The sequence below is a fragment of the Sturnira hondurensis genome, unplaced genomic scaffold (genome assembly GCF_014824575.4).
Source record: "Sturnira hondurensis isolate 20B ecotype Veracruz unplaced genomic scaffold, ASM1482457v3 Scaffold0006496, whole genome shotgun sequence".
NCBI classification, from domain to species: Eukaryota; Metazoa; Chordata; class Mammalia; order Chiroptera; family Phyllostomidae; genus Sturnira; species Sturnira hondurensis.
In genome coordinates, this window is record NW_028079127.1 from 18972631 (window position 1) to 18991146 (window position 18516).

At 39.8% G+C, this 18516-nt stretch overlaps 1 protein-coding gene and 1 pseudogene across 6 annotated transcripts in view; one reads left to right on the forward strand and one right to left on the reverse strand.

Moving 5' to 3' along the window:
• Window positions 1-18516, reverse strand: part of DOCK3 (dedicator of cytokinesis 3) — a 301329-nt gene that overhangs the window by 256662 nt on the left and 26151 nt on the right. The window lies entirely within an intron of this gene.
• On the forward strand, window positions 1397-2316 carry LOC118989568 (RWD domain-containing protein 1-like; annotated as a pseudogene).

The following is an 18516-nucleotide window of genomic DNA, read 5'->3' on the forward strand; positions in this document are numbered from 1 at the left end:
TCTTGGCTGTAGGTCTTTGGATTTCATGACTTGGAATACTTCTTTCCAGCCCCTTCTTGCCTGTAAGGTCTCTTTTGAGAAATCCGCTGACAGTCTGATGGGTACTCCTTTGTAGGTGACTGTCCCCTTATCCCTTGATGCTTCTAGGATTCTCTCCTTCATTTTGGTCTTGGCTAATGTAATTATGATGTGCCTTGGTGTGTTCCTTCTTGGGTCCAACTTCTTTGGCACTCTCTGAGCTTCCTGGATTTCCTGGAAGTCTATTTCCTTTGCCAGACTGGGGAAGTTCTCCTTTATTATTTGTTCAAATACGTTTTCCACTCGTGGCTGTTTCTTTCCCCCTTCTGGTACCCCTATAATCCGGATGTTGGAACGTTTAAAGATGTCCTGGAGGTTCCTAAGCCTCTCCTCATTTTTTTGAATTCTCATTTCTTCATTCCTTTCTGGTGGGATGTTTTGTTCTTCCTTCTGGTCCATTCCATTGATTTGAGTCCCAGTTTCCTTTCCATCGCTATTGGTTTCCTGTGCATCTCCCTTCATTTCAATTAGTTTAGCCTTCATATGTTCCTCTAATTTGTGACTATGTTCCTTTAATTTGTGACTATAATCTACCAGTTCTGTGAGCATCCTGATAAATAGTGTCTTGAATTGTGCTTCTGAGAGGCTGGCAATTTCTCGGTCGCTTAGAGTTATTGGCTCTGGGACTTTGAGTTCTTCTTGCACCATCTTTTGGGCTGTTCGTGCCTGTTCCATAGCAGGATCAGAGCCCTAAAGTGTTCACTAGAACAGGGCAACTCAGTCGCTGGGTTGTGACGTTGTATGTGGGGGTGGGGTCAAAGAGGGACAATGGCTTCCCGTCTACCACCTGCCGCTGAGGCCTTGGCGCCGCAGCCACCACCGTCACGAGGCCCACGCGTTTCGTTCCACTGCACGCAAGTGTGCCACCGCCGTCAGCCCTCCACCACTGGGTTCGCCCCCTGGGGCCTGTGTGGTCTGTCTCACTGTGCGCGAATGTGTGATTGCAGTCAGTCTGCCCCACACCCCAACTGGTTCCGGGCTGCCTTCGCGCCTAGGTTGGGGGATCTGTCCTGCCCGACCCAGCTCCGATGCTGGCTCCGCCCCTCTTACTGTCCCCATTGAACGGTTTGTAGTTGTCGGACTTCCGTATAATTCCGTTTTCTGGTCTTTGGGTGTGTCCTAGTTCTCCAAACCTTTGTAGTGTTCAAACTTGGTTGTGGGAGAAGGCACAGTGTTTCCACCTATGCCTCCATCTTGGCGGAAGTCAAAAATATTCTAAGGCAGCCCAAGTGCTGCCTGCTGTCCCAGCGAGGCTGTGGTTCCAGCTGCAGTGCCACCTAGGTGTACAGGTTATCTACAGACCGCAGCGAGGGCCACAATGACAGGTTATGGCAAGGAGCAGCACAACAAGCTGAAGGCTCTGGAGCCCATCTACCCCCAATTCCTTACAGTCTTATCAGAAAATCCTCTGAGCTTCACTATTACTATGACACCTGAGGCTAGAGAAAATGATTAACTGTCCTGACTACCCTCAAGTTTACATACAGTGAAAAATACCCAGATGAAGCCCCTCCTTTATGAAATATTCTCCTAGGAATATCTAGAAGAGAATGATGCCTCAGGCCTTTTAAAATTACTAGCATCAGCCCTGGCTGGTGTAGCTCAGTGAATTGAGCAAGGGCCTGCAAACCAGAGGATCGCAGTTCAATTCCTAGTCAGGGCACACGCCTGGGTTGCATGCCAGTTCCCAGCAGGGGACACACAAGAGGCAACCATACATTGATATTTCTCTCCCTCTCTCCTTCCCTTCCCCTCTAAAGATAAATAAATAAAATCTTTTTTAAAATTACTAGCATTATAGGTAGAAGAAAACTCCAGTATGATAATGATCTTCACTTTAGTGACAGCTATGAAAGGAAAATTAAATGAGATAGGAGATCAAATAAAAACTAGGAGAGAAAAAGAAAAGAAACCAAAAGCAGAATAAGCCAAAAAGCAATTATTTCATGGCACTTCTGTTACAAGTGAGAATTTCTCAAGTCAGAAAGCTAAGCTTGCATAATTCTTGGAAATAAAAAAGAAACAAATGAAAGAAAAACAAGCAGGAAAAATAAATTAAGTGGGAAATAAATATATGGAACAGATCATACTCTTGATCAATCTGATATCTAGTTCTTGGAGGATGCTGGAAAAAATGTGGAGGTGGGTGAGACCTTGCCCCAGGTAGCGGATGACTTGCAGCTGAAGGATGACGAGGATGCTGCAGACTACAATCCCGGCCGATCCAGAGTGACCTGACCAACCAACGACCTATCCTTGTCTGCAGAGAGGCTTGACTGCCACAGCATCCGTGGCTATGCTAAGAGGATGACGATCTTCCTTTCATTTTTCTAAGAAAAATTAATTTTCAAGAGAATATTCTGATTGATTTCATCATTGAACTTAATAAACTGACCTTAAAATTTCAAACTAAACATTTTTAAGAAAAAAATCCTGGAAAAGTGGAAAAAATAAAATTTGATCATGCCACATGCTGAGTGAGCGCCACATTAAACCACATGAATAAAGTGATGTGTAGGCAGGCAAACCCTCTATGTACATATAGGTTGTATGAGCATCCTCAAATTTTGGCATCTGCAGGGGGAAAAAAGGTCTTAAAACTAATCCCCTGTGGATACTAAAGGGCAGCTCTAGTTAAGTTTTTGGACAGTGAAAAGCTTTACGCAGATTTTGAAGAGCACGGGGTCTGTGCCCCTAAACCACGTGTTGTTCAAGGGTCAACTGTACATAACTCAATATATAGAATCAATAGAAATACAATAACAAGGAAGATCTCATTTACAACAGCAACCAAAAGAGTAAAATATCTAGAAACTTAGAAAATATGCAAGACCTACATAGGGAAAAAAAAAACTTGAACTACCACTGAAGGCCAAATACAAATGCAAAAGATGCGCATTAATATTTGCTTTTACCGTACATACATACAGAAACGCTGGGTGAGTGCATAAGGGACAACTGCGGAAAGAGTAAAAAACTGAGCGGGCAAGGGAAACATGACAGTAGTGTGTAGCCATTTATATCTTGACATTTTTAAGCCATATATTAGCAATTCAAATACAGAAACAGTCAAAAGTAGGTTTACAGTTGTGACTATGTGAAAGTTTACTCTTGTATTATTATTTATCAATTACTATATTGCTTTCCATATGAACAACGATAAACCTACTTTTGCCCATCCCTGTATATGAATTAAAAGAAACAGTCAATAAAATTGTAATAAGTATGTATGAGGCCAGATGGGTACTAGAATAAATCAGGGGGATCATTCTGTACATTATATAATTGCCTTATCACTATGCTGTACACTGAAAACAATATAAAATAATAATGAATGTCAACTCTAATTGAACAAAAACATTTTTAAAAGAAATCCAAAACAATTAAGTTAGTACCGGGAGCTAAAACTAACAGAATGAAGTATAATAGAAATAAAAATGAAAATCTCTAATTTAGGCTTCAAAAGATCAACTAAACAAATACAAAAGGTCTTAAAAGTGGCTCATGTGAAAACTTGGTTAGCTTTGGTGATTTAATATAAACAAACAGCATAATATGGTTATTTACACCCCCTCCCCCCAAAATGTTAGTCATTGTCAACTTCACTAACAAAAACTCAGGATACAGAACGCAGACAGTAGAAGTTATATTCCACTCTAAAATGAATAATTCGGATGCCTCTGGTATGCTGTGCTTAGCTGGGAGGCATTTTTTAAAAAGGCACTGATAAGACTTAACCAAAACTGGAGGAACAGATAAAAACTATGCCAAAACTGACCTTAATTATCTGTGGGATAGAGAGACGCATAATTTTTAAAAACCTGACTTCAAAGAATTATTTTTTAACATTTTTAAATTTATTTTTAGAGAGGGAAAGGGAGGGAGAAATAGAGGGAAAGAAACATCAGTGTGTGGTTGCCCCTCGCTCACCCCCTACAGGGGACCTGGCCCGTAACCCAGGCATGTGCCCTACCTTGGGAATCAAATCAGCGACCTTTTGGTTCACAGGCCGGCACTCAATCCCCTGAGCCACATCAGCCACGGCAATAAACAAAATTGTTAAGATGGCAATACCCTGCAGTTTGGATGCAATACAATCCCTATCAAAATCCCATCTGGTCTTCTGGAAGAAACTGGAGAGCTAATCTTAAAATTCATACAACCCAGAATAACCAAAATAATCTTGAAGGAGAAGGAAGTTGGAAAACACACTTCCCTACTTTATTTTTTTAAGATTTTATTTATTTTTTTATTTTTAGACAGAGGGGAAGGGAGGGAGAAAGAGAGGGAGAAAAACATCAATGTACAGTTACCTCTCTCACGCCCCCTTTTGGGGATTTGGTCCACAACCCAGGCAGGTGGCCTGACTAGGAATTGAACCAGCAACCCCTTGGTTTACAGGCTGGTGCTCAATCTACTGAGCCACACCAGCCAGGGCCACACTTCCTTATTTTTTCAGCTTACTTCAAAGCTACAGTAATCAAGACAGTGTGACACAAAGTTATAGTGTGGTACTGGCATAACTCTCACTGAAACAGAATTGAGAGTCTAGAAACAAGCCCTTAGATTTATATTAAGTTGTTTTTCACAAGGGTGCCCCAAAATGTAAACAAATAGGAAAGAATAGTCTTTTAAATAAATAATACTGGAACATCTCGATATCCATATGCAAAAGAATGAAATTGTACTCCCACTAAACACTATACACAAAATTAACTCAAAATAAATTAAACACCTGAATGCAAGAGCCAAAACTATAAAATGCTTGAACAAGAGAGTAAATCCTAATGAGCTTAGATCAGGCAGCGATTTCTTAGATACAACACCAAAAGCATAACCAACAAAGAAAAAATAAGAAAATTAAGCTTCATCCAAATTTAAAACTTTTATGCTGCAAATGATACCATCAAAAAAGTAACATACACCATGATTACATAGCATTTATTCCACAGAAGCAAGTATGGTTCAACACCCACAAAGCAATCAATGTGATACACCACATTAACAAAATGAAAAACAAAAACAATATGTATGATTATCTCGATACAGAAAGGTGTTTGAAAAAAGCAGTAATTTATGATAAAAACTCTTGACAAGTTGGTATAAAGAAAACATACATCAACATTATAAACACCACATGTGACAAACCACAAACATCATACTCAAACCTGAAAAGTTTAAAGTTTTTCTCTAAGATCAATAAGAGAAGGCTGCCCACACATATTTTTATTCAACATACATTAGAATTCCTAGCCTGAGCAATTAGGCAAAAAAAAAGAAATAAAATGCATCCTAATCAGAAAGGCAGAAGTACAACTGTCTCTTATTTGAGAATATTATATTATACATGAAAACCCTAAATATTCGCCAAAAAATACTTTTAGAACTAATCAGCAAACCCAGTAAAATCACAAGATACAAAATCAACGTCCAAAAATCAGCTGCATTTCTATACACTAATAAAAAATATCAAAAAGAAATTAACAATCCTACTAAACACCTGAAACTAATAATGTTATACATCAATTATATCACTATATATTGGGTTAGCCAAAAAATTCATTTACTTTTCTCCATACAAATGCTCAAATGGAAGAAGATAGGCAACATTTTTAACATATTATGCTTTATTATTTCAAGAAAAGTAACAACACAACTGAAACACAATAAAAGATTTGTGTACTGTATGGAGAAGGTGCTTTGACTGATGGAATATGTCAGAAGTGGTTTGTGAAGTTTCCTGGTACTATTGACATTTTGGCCAAATAATTGTTTGCTGTGGGGCTGACTTGTGCAGTGCAAGATGTTCAGCAGCACCCCTGGCCTCTAACCACTAGAAGCTGATAGCAGGAGATAACCAACGTACTCAAAATATCCAAATCAACAAAGTTATTGGTGAAAATGAAAAATGTGCCTTTTATTTTACAGAAAAAACTAAACAGACTTTTTGGCCAACCCCAAAAAAGGAAAAAGAAAAAAATCCCATTTACAATGGCAACAGAAAGAATAAAATACCTAAGACTAAATTTAACCAAGGAGGTGTCTTACAGTTTTCTTACACTGAAAACTGTAAGACACTGATGAAAGGAATTGAAGAGAACAAATAAATGAAAAGATATTCCATACTCACTGATTAGAAAACTTATTATTGTTAAAATGTCCACACTACTCAAAGTAATCTACAGATCCAATACAATACCTATAAAAATTCCAGTGGCACATCCCACAGAAAAAGAACAAACAATCCTAAATTTGTATGAAATTACCCTAAATAGCAAAGCAATCTTGACAAAGAACAAAAACTGAAAGCACCATGCCTCCTAACTTTAAACTATATTACAAGGCTATAGTGATCAAAACAGGATGGTACTGGCATAAAAACAGACACATAGATCAATGGAACAGAATAAAGAGTCCAGAGATAGACCCATGCATAAATAGTTAATTTACAACAAAGGAGCTAAGAACACACAACAAGGAAAGACAGTCTTCTCAATAAATGTGGTTAGGAAAACTGAATAGCCACATGCAAAAGAATAAAATGAAACCCCTATCTTATATCATACACAAAAACCAACTCAAGATAGATTAAAGAGCTGAATATATAAGACCCTAAAAAATAAACTCCTAAATAAAAACACAGGGGATAAGCTTGATATCAGTGTTGACAATGATTTTTTTTTAATTTAACACCAAAAGCAGAAGCAAAAATAAACAAATGAAACTACATTAAACCAAAAATCTTCTGCACAGCAAAGGAAACCATCAACAAAATAAAAAGACAACTAACAAAATAGGAGGAAAATATTTGCAAATCATGTATCTGAAGGGATTAATATCCAAAATATATAAAGAACTCACAGAACTCAATAGGAACAAAATACAAACAATGGATCAAAAATTGGGCAGAGGATCTAAAAGGCATTTTTCTGAAGAAGACATAAACTGACCAACAGGTGTATGAAAAGGTGTTTAACATCACTAATCACTAAAAGAAATGCAAATCAAAACCACAATGAAATATCACTTCATACTTAACATAACTGCTATAATCTCACCACAATCTCCAGAAGAGATGGTACACAATATTTATCAGGTTCTCAAAATGGAATTTGACACCTACCCCCTCCTCAAACAAAAAAAGCACAACTAAATTAAAGATGATATAGGTAAACATAGATCACCTCCTCCCACAACCACATCAAAATTACAACTAAATTATAGAACTATCACTCAGGACCATCAGAAGTCTAGCTGAATGGAAGTCTGACAATTACAGAATTAAAGAAACCACATCTATCCAGACTGGCAGGAGGGGCAAAGACACAGAAAGAGTTGGTCCTACATCCACTTGTGGTGGATAGGTTCCAGTGCCAGGAAGATAAGCCCCCGTAACTTCTGGCTGCAAAAATCAGCAAAGATTGACTTGGTAGAAGAAACTGCTTAAGTAGCAAACAATGTTTCTTAAAGAAGCCACACAGGAACTTACTCTGACTCAATGCCTCAGCACCAAGCACCAAGGTAGCAGTATGAAAAGAATCAGTGTACACAGGAAGAAACTGAAGTTTCTGGCATCAAGGCCAGCAGAGGCCATTGTCCCATTTCAGAACCCTCCTCCAACAGACCCACAGAGCCAGCAGGCTGGTGCCATATCTGAGACCCCATCAACCTGGCTAACACTGTTTGTCTCACCCTGGAGATCCCCTGAGGCTCCATCCCACCCAACTTACAACTAACAGTGACTTTTTCATATGAATGGCTAGTGTTGCAGCTTTCTAAATCCTTTCAAACAAGCAACAGCCAGCCTCAATGAGCCCCAAGACCCATGTCCCTCTTGGTAAGTAGCTCCAGGCATGAACTAGCAGCAGCCAACCAAGTTTCACAGCTTGGCTTCACCTGGGAACTTCCAAGCCCAGCACAAGTAGCAGCCTCTCAGACTGTTTTATAGCTCAGGCGCGGTGGCCCCAGGAAAAACGCGGGTGGTGGCTGTCCTTAGCCTGCACCACTCAGGAAACCCCAGGGCCTGTGCACTCAATGGACAACTACAGACCACATCAGAATACCACCACCTCGCCCCTACACAGTTGACCCTCCAAGGAGGGTGGTGGTAAATGAACATAGCCAATCCTTGCAGCTGACTAGTCTGGGTAAACCCCTCCCTTTGACCTGCCAACAGCAACCAACACTCAACTACAAGAGGAGGGTATAGAGTGTACTCGGCCCACAGGAAAGGTGCACCTCAAGTACCCTGCCTGAGTGATGGGGGAGGCTGTGTCACTGGACCCTACAGGACACCTACTACATTAGAGTCAAAGGAGCTCTACCTAGTACACAGAAACAAACCCAGGGAGGCTGCCAAAATGAGATAACAAAGAAACATGGCCCAAATAAAAGAACAGATCAAAACTCCAGAAAAAGAACTAAACAAAGAGAGATAAGCAATGTATCAGATGCAGAACTCGAATTACTGGTCATAAGGATGCTCAAGGAACTTAGTGAGCACCACAACAGCATAAAAAGGACACAGCCAGAAAGGAAGGATACACTAATTAAAATGAACAATTTACAGGGAAACGACAGTAGAGTGGATGAAGTCAAGAATCCAAACAATGATCTGAAACATAAGGAAGCAAAAAACATCCAATCAGAACAAGAATAAAAATTAAAAAACAAACAAAAAAACGAGCATGGTGTAAGCAACCTCTGGGACAACTTTAAGCATTCCAACATTTGCATCATAGGGTTGCCAGAGGAGAAGAGAAAGAACAAGAAATTGGACATCTATTTGAAAAAATAATAAAAGACTTCCCTAATTTGACAAAAGAAATAGACATGCAAGTCCAGGAAGCACAGAGAGTCGCAAACAAGAATGGAGGCCCACTCCAAGACACATCTTAATTAAAATGCCAAAGGTTTAAGATAAAGAGAGAATCTTAAAAGCAACAGAAAAGCAGTTAGTTACCTGCTAACTGAGCTCTGATAAAAAGCTCTCATAAAACTGTCAGCTGATTTCTCAAAAGAAACTTTGCAGGCTAGAAGGGACTGGCAAGAAATATTCAAAGTCATGAAAAGCAGGGACCTACAGCCAAGACTGCTCTACCCAGCAAAGGTACCACTTAGAATTGAAGGACAGATAAAGAGCTTTCCAGACCAGAAAAAACTAACGAGTTCATCATCACCACATCATTATTATACAAAATATTACAGGGAGTTATTTAAGAAAAAGAAGATCAAAACTATGAACAGTAAAATGGCAATAAATACTTATCTATCAACAATTGACTCTAAAAAACAAACTAAGCAAACCAGAAGAGGGACAGAAATGGATATGGAGAACGTTTTAATAGTTGCCAGATAGGAGGGGTGTGTAGGGGAATGGGTAAAAAGGTGAGGGGATTATGAAATACAAATAAGTAGTTACAGAGTAGCCATGGGGTGTACAGTATAGGAAATGGAGTACCCAAAGAACTTATATGAATGACCCACAGACGTGAACAATGGTGTGAGGACTGCCTGAGGGAGCCCGGTTGCTGGGTGGAGCAGAGCCATGGGGGAAAAACTGGGACAACTGTAATAACATAATCAATAAAATATAATTTTTAAAAACCTTCCTAGGAAATGTTTTAGTGCCAATTGTTGTGTCAATTTTTCTTGAGATATGGAGTTTGAACTCATCGCTACAAACCTTTATTTCTATAGCCTTCTTTAACTGCAAAAAAAAAGAAAAAGAAAAAGATGACAACTGTAAAAAAAACAGTAATACATAATGAAATTTGTATTTAAAAGATTTTTTTGAATCAAGCTTCGTGGTGTCTCAAATCCATGCTTTCTTTATCCATCACTCTGGGACCAAGGTAGGTTTGTTCCAACTTAGTGGCCATGGAAAGGTAGGCATCTTTCCAATAGAGCTAGTGGGTGAAGAGACAAACTCCAAAAGCAGAATACCTGGTTTTAATCTTGGCTCCACCCTTTACTGATTGTGTGACCTCAGGCAAGGTGACTGGCCTCCCTGTGTCTCCGTTTCTTCATCTTTAAAAATAGTTATAATAATAATATATAATTCAAAAGATTACATTGAGGATAAAAGAGTTAACTTATGTAAAGTACTTAAAGTAGTACCTGGTACAAAGTACATTCTCTTCAAGTGTTCAAAATTATCATTCTACTATTCACTTTTTAAAAGTATGTACCTATACACATTTTTATATACAGAGTCTGAAATACCAAGCTACTGAGAGCAGCTACCTGACCTGGGTCAGGGGAGAAGAGGAAGAACACGTAGAAGGGATGAGGCTTTCACAAGTATTACTTTCATAATTCCTTAAATAAGGATTTTTTTTTAATTAAGAGCACTGTTATTTACCTATACCAGGTATAAACATACTGCATCTACATAAGTGTTCCACAGTATCTCTAAGTTACACTCTTTAGTATAACTCTAGTAGAGTAATACAAAAATATAATAGGATCCAATACTAAAGTTTACTTGGCTCTATGTGAAGTAAAAGAAAGCATCATGATAAAGTTTTTAACACAAACACTAATCCTCAGAACAGAATTCTGAGTCTCCCCTTTGAGATGAAAACCAGCTGTTTATAAATTAGAACTACTGGATTATACTTTTGTATTTCTAGATAACAGTGCTTAAGTTAGACACTATATTTTTAATGTGTTTCAAACATACCACAAGCAAAAAGAAATTATAACAGGAGTAAATATGTCTTAATAGAAAAAAAAACTAAGTATCCGTATCCCAACTTAGTCCCAAACAGACTTCAGTCATGAGGTGGTGAGGGGAGCACACAGTGTCCAATGAGTCAGGAGAAGAGTAGGAAAAGGGGAGGATAAGAGTAGAGGCATGGAGGACAGACGGAAAAGGATGTCAAAGGGTCTGAGTCCCACCCTAGCCATAGAGGCAGTGAATTATTTGGGTAAGATGCAGACAAGAGCTGAAGGAACTTTCTCACCAAGAATTTGAGACCCAGGAACACAAGCACTGTACAAAACGGTTCTAGCAGAAGTATCAAAAATCAGTTATGAGAGTTCTTCTGAGAATTTTTAGCAATAAAAATTTATGTTATAAAACTAAAAGAAAAAAGAATATTAATACACAGCACTAAAGTTTACTCTTGGAACTTGTTTCTGTCATTTAACTAATTAAAATATCAAGCTTAAAAGAAAATGCAACCCAAGATACTAATTCCACTTACTTTATGAATAAAATAATTGTCATTTCCTCAATCAATAATCTATTTCCAACTTACAGTCTCCAAAGCACAGAGAAAAATACTCTCTCATATGTATCAAAGTTAAGAAGGTCATTTACAAAGTAATAATGCCACTATAACATGTATGTTATAATTTCTTAGTGAAATTATACATAAAATCTGATCTCATGTGAGGAAAGATAAGTGTATTTCCTTTACGGAAGAGGCAAACAAAAAACAGTTAAATGATTTGTTCACAATCATTATAGGCTTTCCATGGTAGGAACCGTATTGCCCAGCTCCTCTGGAAATGAATTCCATTATTGTTTAATCTACTTTCTCTAAATCTAAAAGCACTCTTAGGCTCCTCAATTTACCCTTCCAAAATACATTTGTCCCTGCATGAAAATATCTCAATGATTCCCCACTGTCCACAGAACAGGGCTGAATTCCTTACTCTGATATTCGAGGTCCTTCACAACCTCAGCCAAACCTGCCTTCCCAATCTTCTCCCACTGTCAAGGGGCGTGGATCTATTCATAGTTCTCCAAACACACCTTGCACAAGTCTCCAATCCATACCTCACTGCTTCCTCCTGCCTGGATCTTGTCTCACACTTCTTCACTCACCAAAACCTTACTGACACATCAAGACTCAGTTCTTTCACCCTTCGGAATTTTTTCTGGTGCCCTTACCCTCTGAAACTCTCGCCGCACATTCTACTACCATAGGTTTCACATTTCTACATTGTTGCTTTGTGTACATGGTGTGTATGTGCATCAGGCAGTCCTATCTCCTTACTATTCTGTGTGCCCAGTACGCCTAATCCTCACCTTCACAGAAACTCTCCCACTTCATGTAATTTCATTGGGGTATCAGTCAGACACCCTCACCCCAGGTGGGCATGTGAAATGAAGTACACTGGGCCATACTATTCATTCCCTGAAGCCTTCCCAACAGAAAATAGCTCCTTCCTAGACTATAATGAGCTATAAAGATGTAACCCCCCAGAGCTACCAAGAGTTGTTCCCCAATAATGAAAGTAGTACATTTAAAGAAATCACTGACTGCAAAAAGTCCAACACAGAGACATATACTGAAATGTAAGATTAAGACACAGAGGTCCTGATGTCCTGAGGCCATGATCGCAGTCTAACCTGAGACACATTCATGACTTTCCAGTTACATAAACCAGTAAATTTTCCCTTCTTCTACAATTTAAGATGAATTTCTACCAGCCATACCTGAGAGAGTTCTCCAGATAAACTCAAGAACAGGAATATGCTTGTTTCCTCCATTGAATCCTCCACATGGTAAGCATCCGATAAATATTTTTTCTTTTTTAAAAATATATTTTATTGATTATACCATTACAGTTGTTCTATTCCCCCCTTCATTCCCCTCTACCCTGCACATCCCTCCTCCCTCCCCCCTTTAGTTTATGACCACCTGTCTCAAGTTCTTTAGATTCTATATTTCCCCTACTATTCTTGCCCTTCCCATATCTATTTTTTACCTATCATCTATGCTACTTATTTTCTGTATCTTCTCCCCCCTTCTCCTCCTCCCACTCCCCTGTTGTTAACCCTCCATGTGTTCTTCATTTCTATGGTTCCACTCCTGATCTAGCTGTCCTCTTGGTTTGCTTTTGTTTTAGGTGTAGTTGTTAATAATTGCGACTTTGCTGTCCTCTCACTGTTCATATATTTTTATCTTCTTTTTCTTAGATAAGTCCCTTTAACATTTCATACAATAAGGGCTTGGTGATGAGGAACTCCTTGAATTTGACCTTATCTGAGAAGCACTTTATCTGCCCTTCCATTCTAAATGAAAGCTTTGCTGCATAGAGCAGTCTTGGATGTAGGTCTTTGGATTTCATGACTTGGAATACTTCCTTCCAGCTTCTTCTTGCCTGTGAGGTCTCTTTTGAGAAATCCGCTGACAGTCTGATGGGTACTCCTTTGTAGGTGACTGTCCCCTTATCCCTTGTTGCTTCTAGGATTCTCTCCTTCATTTTCATCTTGGCTAATGTAATTAGGATGTGCCCTGGTGTGTTCCTTCTTGGGTCCAACTTGTTTGGGACTCTCTGAGCTTCCTGGATTTCCTGGAAGTCTATTTCCTTTGCCAGACTGGGGAAGTTCTCCTTTATTATTTGTTCAAATAAGTTTTCCACTCGTGGCTGTTTCTTTTCCCCTTCTGGTACCCTTATAATTCGGATGTGGGAACGTTTAAAGGTATCCTGGAGGTTCCTAAGCCTCACCTCATTCTGTTGAATTCTTGTTTCTTCATTCTTTTCTGGTGGGATGTTTTGTTCTTCCTTCTGGTCCACTTCATGGATCTGAGTCCCAGTTTCCTTTCCATCACTGTTGGTTTCCTGTGCATTTCCCTTCATTTCAATCAGTTTAGCCTTCATATATTCCTCTAATTTGTGGCTAAAATCCACAAGTTCTGTGAGCATTCTGATCACCAGTGTCTTGAATTGTGCACCTGAGAGGTTGGCTATTTCCTGGTCGCTTAGAAGTATTGGCTCTGGGGCTTTGAGTTCTTCTTGAGCCATGTTTTGGACTGTTCATGCTTGTTATGTATGAGGAGCAGAGCCCTGGGTGTTCACCAGGGCCAGGCCACTCAGTGGCTGGGTTGTGAAGCTGTATGTGGGGGCAGGACCAAAGGAAAGCTATGGCAGGCCCCCTCTGCTGCCTCCCGCTGCCACCGCAGGCCGCGCGGTCTGTCCCACTGTGTGTGAATGTGCGACTGGTCAGCCCGCTGCTTGGTTCGCTGCTGGGGGCTGTGTGGTCCGTCTCACTGCTCAGTCCTCTGCTGGTTTATCTGCGTGAGAATGTGTGACCGCAGCCAGCCTGCTGCCCCAAGCCCTCACTGGGTCAGCCCAACGCAGAGCTGCCTGGGCGCCTCGGGTCAGGGGATCTTTCTAGCCTGTCCCCGCTCCGCTGCTGGCTCCACCCCTCTTACCGGTCTGGTTGAACGGTTTGTTGTTGTCGGACTTCCGGACTTCCGTATAGTTCAATTTTCTGTTCTTTGGCTGCATCTTTGTTCTCCAAACCTTTGTTGTATTCAACCTTGGTTGTGGGAGAAGGCACAGTGTTTCCACCTATGCCTCCATCTTGGTGGAAGTCCCAATAAATATTTCTAAACTCATTCTTATCTTCTAGTAGCTCTAGCCAAGATTCAATGGTGGAAGAAATGACCTTAATTCAAGACCCAAATAGTCAAACTGTGTGACCTGTAGAGGACCCAAATTAAAGACCCAACAGTCAAACTGTGTGACCTTGAGCAAAGCACTACAAGTCTCTGACCGTGGTAATCCCATCTGAAAATCAAAAAAGTTGAGTTATATCCGTCATTATGGTATGATCTAAAATTCTATGAATATATAATTCTTAGCTAAAAAAATCTCATCAACTGGCACTATTTCAACTACTATCATCATAAAACTTCCCAAATCTGATTTTCACAATCCTCTACATTAAAGGTATTGAAACTATGTAGTACTTTCCTTCTTCCTTCACTGTCTCCAGAGCCTTAAACATTACCAGTCAATAAATGTCCACTGAATCAATAAAAGAATTCAATGAAGTAACTAAACTTTCCAGTTAGACTTATGACTTCAGGTTACTACCTATGTTTTTAATTCCCTAAAAAAAAAAAAACCTTCTTCCTCTTCCACTCATTCCAAGAAACAAAATTTAACTTCCCCCCTCTGTGGACCACAACTATAGTTGATGTTATCTTGCTAATCTTTGTAGTATATCATTTCAGTACCATCTTTATCCTTCCCCTCTTTCTTAATCATAACTAAAAATCATTTCAAATTCTCTATTTTCAGGGCTGAATTGTTCCTCAACAATTTCTGTAAGTTTGATCTTCATATTGAATTGTTTAGAATGCTTCTACAGGACTTCCAGCCAAGATGGAGGCACAGGTGGAAACACTGTGCCCCTCCCACAACTAAATTTAAAGATAGCAAAGTTTTAGTAACAAAAACACAGCCAAAACAGGTAAAACTGAACTGTATGGAAGTCCGACAACAACGAACCACTCAGCCAGACCAGTAAGAGGGGCGGAGTCAGCGGCGGAGTGGGGTCGGGCTGGAAAGATCATTCAGTGCGACCCACCCAGGAGCGGAGGCAGAGGCGGTTGGTGGATCCCAGGCGTGGGGTGGCAACGGGTGGACCCAGTGAGGGCGCAGGGTGGATGGCTGACTGTGGTCACATATTCGTGCGCAGAAAAACCAAGCGAAGGAGTGAACAATGAGACAGACCACTCGGGCTAGGGCACCAGTGATGGGAAATAAGAGCCTGAAAGCAACAAATGGAAAGACTTTCTCAGGTTTGAGGGGCCGGGAGAGGCTCCCAGGCCCACAGAGAGTTCGTTGGAGAGACCCACATGGTCCTGGAGAGTACACGGGCCCACACACCCAGGTACCAGCACCAGAGAAGCCCAATTTGCTTGTGGGAAGCCGCAGAGGGGACAGAAATCTGAGAGAGAATGGAGCGGAGAAAACCACCACTTTTTTCCTCTCTGACCCCGCCCCCACACAAGATCGCAACCCAGCAACTAAGTCACCCTGCCCTGGTGGACACCTAAGGCTCTGCCCCTCAAATATAACAGATGCGAAAAGACCAAACATTATGACTCAAGAACAGCTCAAAGCCCCAGAGCCTATAATTCTAAGTGACCAAGAAATAGCCAACTTCTCAGATGTACAGTTCAAAATACGGTGATCAGGATGCTCACAGAACTGGTTGATTTTAGCCACAAATTAGAGGAATATATGAAGGCTAAACTGATTGAAATGAAGGGAAATGCACAGGAAACCAACAGTGATGGAAAGGAAACTGGGACTCAAATCAATGAAGTGGACCAGAAGGAAGAACGAAACATCCCACCAGAAAAGAATGAAGAAGCAAGAATTCAACAGAATGAGGAGAGGCTTAGGAACCTCCAGGATACCTTTAAACGTTCCCACATCCGAATTATAAGGGTACCAGAAGGGGAAAAGAAACAGCCACAAGTGGAAAACATATTTGAACAAATAATAAAGGAGAACTTCCCCAGTCTGGCAAAGGAAATAGACTTCCAGGAAATCCAGGAGGCTCAGAGTCCCAAACAAGTTGGACCCAAGAAGGAACACACCAGGGCACATCCTAATTACATTAGCCAAGATGAAAATGAAGGAGAGAATCCTAGAAGCAACAAGGGATAAGGGGACAGTCACCTACAAAGGAGTACCCATCAGACTGTCAGCGGATTTCTCAAAAGAGACCTCACAGGCAAGAAGAAGCTGGAAGGAAGTATTCCAAGTCATGAAATCCAAAGACCTACATCCAAGACTGCTCTATGCAGCAAAGCTTTCATTTAGAATGGAAGGGCAGATAAAGTGCTTCTCAGATAAGGTCAAATTCAAGGAGTTCATCATCACTAAGCCCTTACTGTATGAAATGTTAAAGGGACTTATCTAAGAAAAAGAAGATGAAAAATATGAACAGTGAAAGGAGAGGAAACTCACAATTATTAACAACCACACCTAAAACAAAAGCAAACTAAGAGGACAGCTAGATCAGGAGCGGAACCATAGAAATGGAGATCACATGGAGGTTAGCAACAGGGGAGTGGGAGGAGGAGAAGAGGGGAGAAGGTACAGAGAATAAGTAGCATAGATGGCAGGTAGAAAATAGATAGGGGGGAGGGGAGGAATACTATGGGAAATGCAGAATCTCAAGAACTTTTGACACATGGACATGAAGGAAAGAGGGGGAATAGTGGGGGAGAAGTGTGCAGGGGGGAGGGGAGTGAAGGGGGGAAATGGGAAAACTGTAATGGCATAGTCAATAAAAGATATTTTAAAAAATAAAAATACAAAAAAATTAAAAAATAAAATGCTTCCAAAAATTTCCAAAAACTACAACTGTATTCATATGAGTCCCTTTCTTCTGACACTGGAATTTATTTTAACTACAGTCTCTATGAAATGAACAATTAGAGAATATCCATTTAGAACATCCTAAGCAAAAGTGAGAATCACTCCAATGTGTTGACTCAAGAAGATTAGAGCAACTTAAAATAACTTACCTAGATATTCAACTTTCAAATAATTTTCTTTTGATATAGGGGTTCCGGGGAAAACCATAAAATAAATTCTCTGGATCGTAAGATCTGGACTAAGTAAACATAATTTTTATTCATCTCTACTTGCATTTTTCCAACAATAACAACATGTTCAACTTGTGTAACTTTAAATTATTCTTTAACATTATACAAGTAAAAACAATTATACAAGTAAGTTTTGAGTATTAACTAATATGGTAAGAAAGAATGAATCGGGACTGGGGAAGAACAAAGACTGTTACACCAGCAAAATGGGCATGAGTGCTGGTGGAAGGGAGGGATGAAATGCCCAAATCCACATGATACATACTTCTACAAATACAAATACGCAAACAGGGCCACGAACAAGTAGTAGCCTGGGCTAAGTGAAATGGAAACTAATCTTGCTATGAAATAAAAAAGAGTGAATATGAAAAATGCACAGCTAGCATCATAATTAATGATGAAATACTGAAAGCTTCTCCCCAAAGATCAGGAACAAGACAAGGATACCTGCTTTTACCTATTTGACATAGTGCTAGAAGTTACAGCCAGAGAAATCTGGCAAGAAAAATAAATAAAATGCATCCAAATTAGAAAAACAGAGTAAAATTATCTCTTCATGGATAAGATGATCTTAAAAGAATCCATATGTTAAAAGAATCCATATTCCTCCTCCCAAAAATCCATTAGAGCTAACAGAGGAACTCAGCAGTTACAGGATGTAAAATTAACATGCAAAAATCAGTTGTATTTCTATACACTAACAATGAAAAATTAAGAAAACCATTCTAATTACAACATCATAAAAACAAAACACTAGTATAAAGTTAACCAAAAAAGTGAGCGCTTTATACACTGAAAATTATAAGACACTGTTTAAAAGAATTATAAATACACACACACACACACACACATGCGCGCGCGCGCACACACAACCCTCATTTAAAGTAGGGAGGCCAGAATGGGGAGCTCTCATGCCCTGTGTCAGCTGAGAAGCAGAACAAGAAAAAGTCTTTGTAACAGCCCTTCCAATTCTTTCCCCCTCTATAAAAGAGCTTCCTCTTTTTTAGTGGACTTGTGCATGGCCCACATGATTATACATACTCCGGATTGCAGTTCCTTGTTG